The sequence below is a fragment of the Nothoprocta perdicaria genome, unplaced genomic scaffold (assembly GCF_003342845.1).
Source record: "Nothoprocta perdicaria isolate Ctin4 unplaced genomic scaffold, notPer1 scaffold_10, whole genome shotgun sequence".
Classification (NCBI taxonomy): domain Eukaryota; kingdom Metazoa; phylum Chordata; class Aves; order Tinamiformes; family Tinamidae; genus Nothoprocta; species Nothoprocta perdicaria.
Genome location: NW_020454094.1, coordinates 2,118,264 through 2,130,839, shown reverse-complemented (window position 1 = coordinate 2,130,839; position 12,576 = coordinate 2,118,264).

Below are 12,576 nucleotides of genomic sequence, written 5' to 3'. Positions count from 1 at the left end.
TAGTTTGAATTTCTGCACCTAAGATAGATGCTTTAAATTTTGTGAAGTGTGAGACTAATCCCGTCAAATCAAAAGTAGTAAATATGAGCAGATAAATTTAATGGTGAAGAAAGAATTATGTCTTTGTTTTTCTTTGTGTTGCAGGAACAATTGTAACCCCTGCAATAATCCTACATGGGAGAAAAGAAGGTGCAAACCCATGAAAATTCCCCAGAGGAGTCCATAAACACTAAGTGCTCCTGCTAGTACACATGGACTTTCAAGAAGCTTTAGACAAAATGTGTTACCAAAGGCCCTAAAAAAAAAAAAAAAAAAGGAAAATTTTCAGTCTTGTAAAAGGCAGTTGAAGGAGAATATGAAAGAGCCATCCACATTCCTGAAAGGCAGAAAGGAACAAGAAGCAGTCGCTTGTTATTTCTCTTCTTTAGAGTACATACGTATTTATCAGGCTTAAAAGAAGTATAAGGAAGAGCTACTATTGCRAGATAATGTTTTGGTAACCAAATAGGATTTATTCCCTATTAAGAAGGGAATCAGACGGATGCCTAGGATAAGGTTCTCTTGGTATTGATCATCACCTGCAGCTCATGACATCTCTATTTGTGGAAGGACCAGAAAGCTTCTTCCAAACTCCCCTTCTTTCACACATTTCCTTAAGCATCTGAGAAAGATTTTCTGTTATCAGACCCTTCACTTGCCCATGTGGGAACAAATGTGCTGTGGATGGACAAGGAGGACACAGATGTCCATGAGTTGGGAGAAAGCACTGCAGAGCTTTGCTCTTCGACTCAGGGTTGGGTAAGTGGCCAGTCACCGGTTACCGGAGCTTAGTCAAGTGCAGACCAGCCTTACTTACTTAAGACTTTCCCAAACATTTTCTCTGTGGCATGAGGTTGAGAAATGAGGAGTAGCAAGACCTTCCATAAGCATGCTTTGTGATGGCATGCTCAGTAGATGGAAATGATGGGAAGCAGGGTTGCTTCATGGAGAGCCTGAGCTCTTCACCACCCACCACGGGGTAGTTTATTGAATTTATTTCATCTCACTTGGAAAAAAAGGGCAGACTCTCGAGGAGTGAGCRGCTTCCTCGCAATTCTCCTGCATTCCTTTAAACACGGCTCTTGTCCTCGGGGGAAATGTAGCTCGCACCAGGGAGCAAAGGGCCACACGCTGCCCATTTCTCAGAACGACTTAGAGGGGCCTCGAGGCAGGGATGAGTTATGGAGGTTCTTCACGTCCCTTAGCAGCCCTGGGTGAGCAGAGGACCGTCTGTGCCCAGCACTTCAATCCCTGCTCATGGCAGCCCATCGCACTGTGCTGTGAGCCTCCTCATGGCACTGGGACACTCTCCTTAAGAAATAACGTTACCCTGGATCACATCACACACCCCTCCTTTACCCAGGCAGACCCATTCTATACATTTACTCTTTTTTGCCATGTTTCATGATAACTTCCTCTGTTTCTACATCTATGAGTTAAAATCAGACATTTCCACTCTAGCTGCCAGATTTTTAAGCTCTGCTTTATCTATCTGCAAACCAYGTTGTGTTTCTTCTCTTTTATATACCAGCTCTGCAATAAAGCTTGTAGAACTGGAGCTCACAGCTTCTTTATCTCCAGCTATTCCAGCTCTGCAGCTGTAAAATCCTGATTTCCTTTAGTGAACCAGAGAGATCAGTYCCAAAGGAGCAAAGGGCCCTAGAGGAACAAGTGGGTGTTTTGTAGTGGTACCTCCCAGTGAAAGTGCCTTTCTAAAAAGGTTCTTCTCCTTCTGGTGCACCCCAAGCCATAAGGCGGTGCTGTATCTGCTGAGCTACCTCCTTGTCCGGGCCCTCTRGATGGATGGCACTGGAAAACCAAGAGCAGCATCTGCTTTTGTGTACCTGGAGGTTGAAGGGAACTTGTGGAGGATCCTGAATATCTGAGTTCAGTTCTCTGTTCATACTTCATGATGTCAATGCTTTCTCAGGCTCAGTTCTAGTATTTTTAATTTTTCAGTGTTTCTCATGTCCCCTCGGGACCCTACCACACCTGAAGAWGAATAAATACTGGCAGGAGAGACAGGACTACTGAGACATTTTATTGTGGCCCAAATTTCCTCTATTTTCCTCTACTGCTGCACCTTGGCAGGGGAAATTTACATTTTTGGCATTGTAGCTTATTTGTTGTCCTTATAATGCTGAACTCATCATGGTGGGTACGTGAACATCAGCCACACCAAGGTGACGGACAGATGCCAGCCATAGGAAAGGCACCTGGAGCAGCCAGATCCAAATTCCCTACTGTCTCTYGGGGTTTTATAAATGTGCCCATTGACTTGCAAAGGGAGCTAAAATGGTTTTGCTCAAGCCAGCTGAAGGGCTCCTCTGCATGTCCCTGCTTGTGTTAGCCAGGTCGTTTAGGTTTGCCCATATAGGCAGATTTCAAAGATTAATTTGAATCTATGGATGAGGTTTAGACTTAAACTTAGATCTGAACGACAGACAACTCCAGTTCTTGTGAGTTAAATGAAAGCCCCCAGGGCTGATGAGCCCGGCATGATGATGAAGTAGGGGGCTAGGAGCTGGATGCCTGAATTATTAAGCTTGAGCTCATTGCTGCCCCTGAGTTGTTCAGCAGGACCACGCACAGCTTGACGGATTCTATCGCAAATCCAGCCTGTGTTCATGTATATTTGCCTGTGTCAGCTTCAAGCTGAGCTGGAGGTTCAGTGGAAGGAAAATAAATCAGGTTGAGACTGCAGCCAGGTTGCTGGGCTTCTCCAGCCAAAACCAAAGAGTTTTGCTGGTTGAGGGTGATGCCAACAAGTTTATGGGAGTCTGCATAGAAGAGAGACGTGCAGGCAGGTTAAGCTGTAGCTGAAACCAAATCTATGCCAAAATGCTGCACAAAAGCCTAAAGTGTGGCCCTGTGCAGAAATGTCTCCCTGTGTGTATTGCAAAGACAGATTAGTAGGATCAGGTTCATCACTTTGGTTTATGCCATAGCCTTTGCCCAGGCTCCAAAGATCCTTGTGTGTTTTCAATCTGAACAACTTCGTACAAGAGCTTGAGGAAGCAGGAGCAGTCAGAGGGTCTCTGGGAGAGTGCTGGGTCTGCTCTGAGAAGGAAAAGCCTGAATCACGTTCCAAAGTCTTTCCAAGCAAATATTGTGACAATACCTTTAAAAAGAAGAAAAAAAAATAAAGCAAAATTCTTTCTTATCTCCCAAACCATGCAATTTGGGCAGTGACAAATGCTTCACAGCACTCAGCTCCCCCTGAAAAAGCCAAGAAAACGCACAACGTTAAATTCACAGAGCTGGTCTCAATACAGCCTTTGCTCAGGGCTTGTGGTGCCTCCACCAGCTGCCTTGCAGGTCCTCCCCTGGGGCACCTCTGGGCAGAAATCGCCACCTCTCTCCAGCCTCGTGCGAGGCCACGTTGCGCTGGAGCCGCTCGCTTCCCGTCGCTGCTGCGACAGGAATTACTCTCCAAGATCCTCCGCGCTCTGCTATAATGAAGGTCAGAGTGGAGCAAAACAATCCCTCCTGGCCTTAAGAATCTATGAATAATATTTTCCCTGCAGAAAATGCGGGAAAAAAAGACAGGATAGAGGGGCAAGACTCACCCCTATGGCTGGGATACGGACTTGGGCTGGGGGTAGGTCGGATAAAACCTCCGTGCTGGGAAGGAAAGGTGAGGAGCATCCTCATGTCCATCCACATATCCAGCCCCAGCATTGGCTTCTCGTGCGTCTGCTCTTGTTGGCTGATTTGGTATTCAGAATCGAGAATTTATTGAGGATTCTTCCTTTGTCACATCATCTATCAGAGACAGACACCACCGAGATGGAAGGGGAGGCGGGGGGGAAAAATTAAAAACCTGTTTATTGCTCAACTTGCTCTAGGCATGTTTTAGTTTATTGTTCAGCTCAATTCATTTCAGTGTTTCAATTTGAACGGTTCGCTTAGTTGCTGTGGCTAAAAAAAAATAAATTAGGAGAACCATAAGAAAACCTATTTAAAAAAGAAAGAGAGAGAAGCAGCAAAAGAGCAAAAAGTTGACATTTGTGGGCCCTCGCAATGTCAGAGATGTCAGTGGATAATTTAAGGGCATAATYCTGCTTGTGGCCCTCTGGAAGGGGACATCCCATGTGAGCATTCCCTGGGGACCCGCGTTGCAGATGCCCATAGTCAGACTCCTAATTCTGGCCCTGCTGATCTAGTCCTCAGTATGGACATCCCTGCCTCCAGCTCGGGTTTTCCAAAGCAAAGAGGCTCCAGCTTCTCCGTGCAGCTGCTTTTCGTGTTTGAAGCAACCTTCTTCTCCAGCAGCCAGYGCACTAATCTCTATGGGAGATAAGTCAATTACAGCAAATTGAGCTATTTCATTTCTGGCTGCAAATGGCTTTCAGTTACACAAGTAGATGCATTAATCTAATAACTAATGATCATATATTTTACTAATCATACAACGCTGCGTGAGGTATTATATCTAATTATATTTAAGATTAAGATGTCTTTCTATGTGTGTGTTTGCCTGTTGCCGGGCTAGCACAGATGGATGAAAACATAGCACAAGGAAGAGGGAATATTCCCCTGCCTGAAAAAATAAATAAACAAAAAAAAGGAAACAGGGGTCCTTTTGAAAGATGCAGTTCAGGGAAGATTGCCTGGGGTTGCCTCTTGAATAGAATAGAATAAAATGGAATACAACACTGCACTGTATGACGTTGTTGGCCTCTTTTGGATATAAAAGTTGAATACAAAGATTTGGTCCTAGCGGCCTCAGTGCAAAAAATTGCATGGAAACCCTCTAAAAACAGCTCTTGCTCCTTCCTTTTCATCTCCATAGCCCAGTGCTGGGCTCTTCACAGAGCTTATGGACCAACTCTTGCAAAGTGGCTCCTGCAGGGAAAACCCAGCCCAGCAAACCTGGTTCTGTGGCCCTGGGTCCTTCTAAGGGACAGAAGACCTGGTGGTGGACCCAGTTGTGTGGTGGAAAGCTTGAGGTGCCCCCTTGCATGTGTTTGCATCTGTGGATTGCTTTAGTGAGACTTTGTGCTGAAATTAGTGCATTCAGGCAACTTTTTGGGGACTGAAAAGGTTTAGGGAAAAGCTTGCCCATATTTGCAGCTCTGCAGTGACATGAGGGCCACTTTCTTGGGCCACTGGCCAATGCCASCTCTCATTTCCTCACAGCAGCAAAGGCAGCAGCTGAGACTGCACAGGGTTTAGCAAAGAGCAGGGTTTGCACAGTCTCCAGGTAACGAGAAGCAGCGACCTGGAGCTAAACAGGCTCCACACACATATCCAGAGCTTGCCTAGGCTGTCAGTCAATATGATAACATGTCCTAAATGCAGTTATGCAGTCCCTGGTTATCCTCTTTGGTAAATATTTTTATTCATGTGGGTATTTTTTGCATCAGTCCAGCAGCGATCCATCATACGTGAAGGYCTTGTGGCAGCTGCTGTTAAAATCAATAAGTGTTAGGATGCCAGAAAATAGAGCTCATTTTTCTCATCTTTGACGTAGTAACTAAAGATCATAATAAGAGATAATGATAATGATGCACAGCAATGATTAGAGACATTCTGTTAAAGGAAGGAAAGAAATCAAGCAAGCAAGGAAAGAAAAGGTGCTAAAATAACTTAAAGGGACCTTCTTTTTTTCCCAGGAGGAAAAGTGGAGTTAATTGCTAGGGAGGCATCTGCACAAATCCCAATTAATATACTTCTCCTATTTCTAGGATCATATCTTTGGGGCTGTAACTTATTCTGCAACACGTATGCATGGAAAAACAACACGCAGGAGGAAATCTTCTGTATTTTCAGCACAGAGATCTCTGCGCGGAAGCATGTGCATTGTGTGCACAGCTAAAATCACACATAAATGAGGAATGGGTGGAGAGAGAGAGGGTTTGGAAGGACACTGAATACTTATTTATTAAAGCTTAAGTGGCTGCCAGCCACTAGAGCCGAGCTGCTGCATTGGAGTCAGGCAACCCAGGATATGATGCAAGGTAATATAATGGAGCACCACACACCGTATGCACATAAACTCCCCCAAAAATTGCCTTGCTGGACAAGCTCAGCCTTATACGTACATGTCTCTACCTATAAATTAGTATATGCATATGAACTTGTGCATMCCTATGGAATTGCCTGTGCTTTTCCGTGTGCGCCAAGCGTCTGCGGCAGCCCTGTCCCGAGCTGCCACGTGTCGGGATGACACGGGGAGCCGGATCCCGGCCGCTCCGGAGCCTCGGGCCGCCGCTCTCYGTGCGCACCCGTGTTTCAGCACCACTAATCTGACATGCCTCCCAATATTTAACTTTCCTGGGACCTCCGGTAGTTTATTAGAATTTGCCGGCTACAGGTCCCGGCGTTGGGGACGTTCAATTACTCGGCCGCTTTTGCCGTGCGAGAATTCCCAGCCCCGGGCGAAGTGGGGACCGGAGCGAGAGGGATAATCGTCGGTGGGTGATATTTCAGCAACCCGCGCGGGGAAGCAGAAGACGATCTGTGACAAACAAAATGGATAGTATCAAAAATCAATTCCCTTTCTGCTATAGGAAGGAGCGGAAGGAAGAAAAAAGCAATTCAGCAACCCTTTAGAGGCGGCAGCGGGTGGTGGTGGGGGACTCCGAGGAAAAAGAGCAACCTGCTCAAAAGAAATATTCACTTTGCTGGGGTATAAAGAAATGGGCCATCTGCAAAAAAATTTATTTTTGAGCTCGACCCAGCTCTGCYTTGGAATATTCCCAGCATCAGTCTTGCTATGAGAAAATTCAGAGATGGGATATCTTTGGTCCCAACCCACTTGGCTGGGCTCGGCAGGAGGTCCTTGTACCTGTGTGTGTCTGGGCACTTGTAGGCACTTGTGTGGTGACCAAGTGCATGTGTTTGCGCACGTGCATGTGTTTCTTTTCTCATAGCACCATATGGTCCAGGTAGCCAAGTGCCTGAGGACTGCTTAAACTTTTTTAGGTCTTCCTATAATGCCAAGAAGACTTGGTCTAAAGTTGTGGTCAAAGGAACACAGCAACTTGCCTTGCATAGATCAAGAGCAAGGTGCTATTGCTTTGCTTGTATATAAAACTGGTTGGTTTGTGCCAGATAAGAATGTGGTAAGAGTGAGAGTCCTGAAGTTACACCAGCTTTTGGAGGGCTGAGCATTATCCTGAATTTCACTGAAATCTCTTCCATCATATTTTGAAACGGTGCCTTCATACAGGAGCAGAATATCCCCTGAGAGGGATGGGAACAAGGAGGACAGAAGAGAGACACAATCAGAAGAGAGAGAGGCTTCGTCTTTGCCTTGACATGTTCTTCTTCCACTTATGTCTGAACCCTTGGAAAATAATAAAGCCCAGCCCCCAAAACCCCCAAATCCTACAGGAATCCAATATTAATAGGAGTTTTTACCCTGCAGGATAAGTTTTAGGGACACCAAACAGGGTGCTGATTAGGGACCCCATTATTGCTATACTCTACCTGAAAGGCATCTAGACATGTAGAAAAAAACACACCGTCCATGAGTGACAAAAGGACATAGGCCTGAAGGGACTGGAGTTATGGCATGTGGTGTCCACCAGGTCCCCCCAAAATGCTGGCACTGAGCAATCGACCTGGTCATCGATCTGCCCAGGGTCTTTCCAGCTCTCTCCTCCTAAAAAGCATTTGCTTCAGAAACCCACAGCTTGGATAATTAGAAACCTGCTTCTAATTTCCAGCCAAAATTTATTCATGGCTCGTTTATACCCATTTGCACTTCAATAGCAGGTTCCCAGAGGGAGAGGGGGATCGCAGAGCAGGAGATGGAGGTGACGGGTCTGACCCAGGCAGGACCTTCCTCTTGCCCACCCTCCTTGCAAATATTGTGCATTTGTAGGCAGTGATCTGAGCTGGAGCGTTAGCAGGAGCAGGTCTGAGCTCCACAAAGTTCAAACTCTGYCATCTCTTTCCAGATGAATTATTTGCTGGTCCCAAAATGGCTTTTTTTWAAAWTTTTTTTTTTTACTTTGAGCTAAGAAATTGTCCGTTTCTTTTTCTCAAAGTCTTTTTGGTGAAGCTGAAGGATGGGAAAAAAAATATATTTTAGTTCATTTTTTCCTTCATTTCTTTTTTTTTTATTGTAATTTTCTATCATCTTTCCAGTTTTATAAAGAAAAAAAAAAAGGGAGAGAGCATCAGAGGAGAAATACCGACTAAGGCACTTAGGCCTTTGTAGAAAAGTGCAGGGATGAGCTTGGATTTCAAAAGGCAAATCTCAGATCTACCTGATACACTCAGATATACTGGATCCCCAGCGGGTCTCCGGAGGACAGTCACTGCAGAGAACGTCTCAGGGATCACGCTGCACTATGTGCAGAGTCGGGAAGTTGTGGTCCTGCTTGAGAGGCCACCGAGGAGTCAGGACAGGCAGAGGGTCCAGCCAGGATCTACAGCCCTGCAGGACCTGCTGCAATGACCCACTGTGAAGAAAGCTCCCCTCTCTTCAAAAACCTGTAGCAGCCCCAAAATTCCAGTCGATTTCTTTTTTTTAAGACTTTTCACATGCCAAATTGCTGCTAATTCCCAAATTCCACTTAKGATCGGAAAATAATTAGAGCTTTTCCAGACGATAAAGAGTACCGGTGCGTGGTTGCGCCGTGGTTGCACCTTCCTCTTGGCCGTGCTGGCGTTTGCCCCACGCGAGTCGGGAAGGCTGGACCGGGGCAGACGTGACACACGGTCCTGCAGACAGTTAGACCTTCATCCATCCTGCCCAAAAAGGTCCTTTCTCTGATGACAACCTTTTGCAGAGCGGAAGAGCAGTAGGTACCTCCCGCTGGGACCATCCTAACTATTCAATCAATTCTCCTCAATTACTAACAAATCTAAATGTGATTTATCTGCCCAGGAATCATTCCAATATCAGGCAAGGATCTATCAATAAAACCCCCCAAGGCAATCTTTTTTTTTCCAGACCTGTCAATAGAAGCTCTGAAGCACAAAGAGAGGGAGCCGGCAATTGAGATATTTTACCTCTTTTTTTTTCCTCCCTCTTTTTCTTTTTTTTTTTTTTTTTTAGCACTTAATTAAGTCGACAAGAAGCTGTCAAGGATAATTTTCAAAGCACACGGCCTCAGCATCTGACATTTGATAATATTACACTCCATGTTGATTGAAATTGATTTTTCGTCCTCCTTTTTTTCTTTTTTTTCTGTCGGTGGAAAGCTGCAAAAAAAAAGGTGCTGGGGAGGGGGGGTGCATTTGACAACTTTGTTGCCYGTAGATCCAAGGACAGCAAGGCCAGTTTGTTAAGGTCAGCCCTGACAAACAGTATGATGGGTTTTAAAAACCAGCTGAGTTTAACAATAGTAGGGCCCTGGTGTGTTATTTCAGTGTCAGTAAAGCAGGCAGCTCAGCAGGCAGCGATACCTCTGCACCATCGCGGGCCCTGGGATGAGCAGCGAGAGCRAATTTGTGGGGCTGGATTCTGATCTCAGTTCATCCCTCTGCAAATCCAGACAGGCTCCACTGTTTGGCCAGAAAAGTCCMGGTAGGGATGTTCTCTGCAGTCACTACCACAGCTACTAACCAGGACGTTGCTTTGGGTTTATTTGTATTGGCTTATTTTTTTTAACTCCTGTGGGAGGTAGACACGTCCATGTGAAAGGTGTGACTGTAAATCCCTTTAGATGATCATCTGCTTAAGCGTCTAAGCCACTTTGCAACTCTATACATGCAAGAGGTACCATTTTCAGGCCTTTTATATGGAAAAAAAACAAAAGGTGCAAACAATGAATGTGGAGAAKAACCCAGACCTTCCAGTAGCTCACACAGAGTTGGCAAAAAACAGGTTTTGAGCCTATCTTGCTATTTGGGTGTCTGAGCAGACATCCTGCAATCAGCACTTGCCATGTGCTGCTCAGCACCCCACGTGGCGAGCAAAGCGATGCCGACCTAATGCAAATTGATTTGAACGATGATATTTTATTAAAGTTCGGTGCTGAAAGGCTCTCACAGCTGAGCAGTTATGGCATTTCAAGAATAATTTATCAGGTATTGCATTCCAAGATGTTATAGCTTCTGTCCCAGCTACGGAAGAAGATTTGGGAATTCAGGCTTGCAGCCATCAGGGAATGTGGAGATGCTCTCATGGCTCTGGGAAGAGGGGCAACAGCCCTGCTGGAGYAGATGGGACCTGGATGGGATCTGTTGGGGATCACTTGTAGAAGGATGGGGCCCAGGGTGTGAAACTTGCATGTCACACTCCTGCAAGTGGCAATCCCACCATGGCTTCCACTCTTGTCCGTCTATAGGACACCTCACATTGCTTGCTTGAGCATCCCCTCAGGATGGCTCAATTGCAAAGGGAACAGCTTGGAAAATGCTCCTGGAAGAGRTGCTCTAGGATGAGCTCAGACCCTGTCCTTCTTTCACTTCGTGAAGAAAAGCCAGAAACGCATCCCAACAGCATTCAGAAGACCCAGTTCTAGGAGCGGTGATAGAGCCGCCTTGGTTAGAGACCAGACCTRAAGTGGCACGTCTATCTTAAATGGACAGGTCGTCCTTCAGGAGAGCAGGGGGGTGTGATCCAGACACATCAGCAAGCCAAAGGGATTAAAGGAATGGCCCAAGGCCACAAAGGAGCCTGTGGCAGGGGGCACTGGTGAGTGCCACTGCACCCCGAGGCGCCTTCTGCACAAGGGTGCAGGCTGGGAAGGGTTAAGCTGGGCTCGATGGAGCAGAGCCATAATTATCCCAGGTAAAAAGAATTAACTTGCTAGGAATTGGGAGCAGCCGACTCGGGCGAGATGAGCTAAATCCGTCCGTCCCGCGCCGATCCCCCTGCGGATCCCCTGCACGTGGTGCACCAGAATGAACCGAACGCATTTTACAGTAGGTACCTCTCACCCGCCAGGGAAGCCGCTGAGCCTTGGTCTGTGCCTGAGGAGTCCCTGAGCCTTGGTCTGTGCCTTAGCAGTGCCACTTCTGCAGGCTGAGCTGAAGGGAGCGGGGCTGAGGTGTGACTCGGCGTCAGTGCGGAGGCTGCAAAGCTCTCAGCGCTGTTGGAGCAGATCCTGGTCTCGTTTCAGGCAGACGATGTCGAGGTTTTATGACTTTGGGGACCTCGTGGCTATGAAATTAAGTAGTGCCGCTTTTCATTGCTCTRCGCTGCAGTGGGACTGTCCTGAATGTGCTTTTTGGCTGGGGCAAACAGGCCTCCCTCAGCCGCTTCATGGGGAGGCTATGGCAGTTGGGCTGCACCGGGGAGCATCTCTGGCTSCCTGCATGGTCCAAACTCAGTTGGCTGAGTTTACTACCAAACAGGCAGCATTTATGACCTATTTTCCTGACCTGGTGGTCTAAGAAAGAATTTGGGACCTTAGCTGGTCCCAACAAACAGTACCAAGGTAAATTGGGGGACATGGAAGAGCGCATCTATACCAAAAGCTCTATCAGATAAGAAGCTCCAGGACATGATCCAGAGGAGCACAAACAGCCTAGTCCCTTGCTTCTTGCAGAGCTGTTGGACCATGACTGTGCTTTTTTTTTTTTTTTTTTTTTGCTATAGGGTAAAAGGCCAAATAAATCACTGCGCTTGCAATTGCCACTGACCAGGAATCAGTTTGTAGGATTTCCTGGGGCTTGTCCACTGCCTGGTGGCTCTTCAGCAGCGTATCATGAGAACTTGCTCAGGCTTCCAGCTTGGGAGAGATGTTTCTTCTCCTTGTGTTTGCAACGCAGTAGTGGGGAGACCAGCACTTCTATTACTAGCATTTGCTTTACACTATTAACTCTTCGTCTCCTGCAGCCTGCTGAGAACGGAAAACCTCACTTTCTGATGTCTGGATTTGCTTCCTTAGAAAATAGCTGTGTGCAGGCATGGTGTTGAGCTTGCTAATCTAAGGAAAATGAAGATTTTACCCCATTACCCTGCCAGCACCTATTTCTATAAGTAAAGGTCCACTCTGTGGTTTTAGGGTAAGCTTCTCCATACCATTAAACTTCTTTCCCTCCCCCAACAACCTTCCCTGACAGAGCATGTTGGATGCAGAGGCATGGCTTGCATGGACCACATTGTGGCATCTGGCTTGGCCTTGGAGATGTCCCCAGAGGGCAGTGGACTTGTTAATGCTGGTGGCATTGGAGTGACCAGTAACACCTCCATCCTGCCACTGGCCATGTGTGTCCTGAAGTTCCTATTTCAGAGCAGCAAGGATGGATTTCCTCTGGGAATTGGGGCAAAGATTCACCTTACCTTGGCCCCATGAGCTCTTGGGATGATAGAGGCTCCCATGTGGAGATACGCTGGGGAAGGAGAGCAAGGGGAGTTGGTCCATGCCTGGACTGGACTACRTTGGACCTGGTATGTGTCTCTTGCCGTTGTTTTCTAGCCAGGCACTGAACAGCACAGTTCCCCTTTGCACAAAAATGGTTAGGATAATCACTTCCTACCTTGCAGGGGTGACATGAGGCTTAATTAWTTATTTATTTATTTAATTAATTGTTTTGAAAGTAATTAAGTTTCTTATTTCGTGAAGAGCATGCTTTTTTTTCCCCTCCTTTTTATTCTTTTTCTCTCTCTCTTTTTTTTTTTTTTTT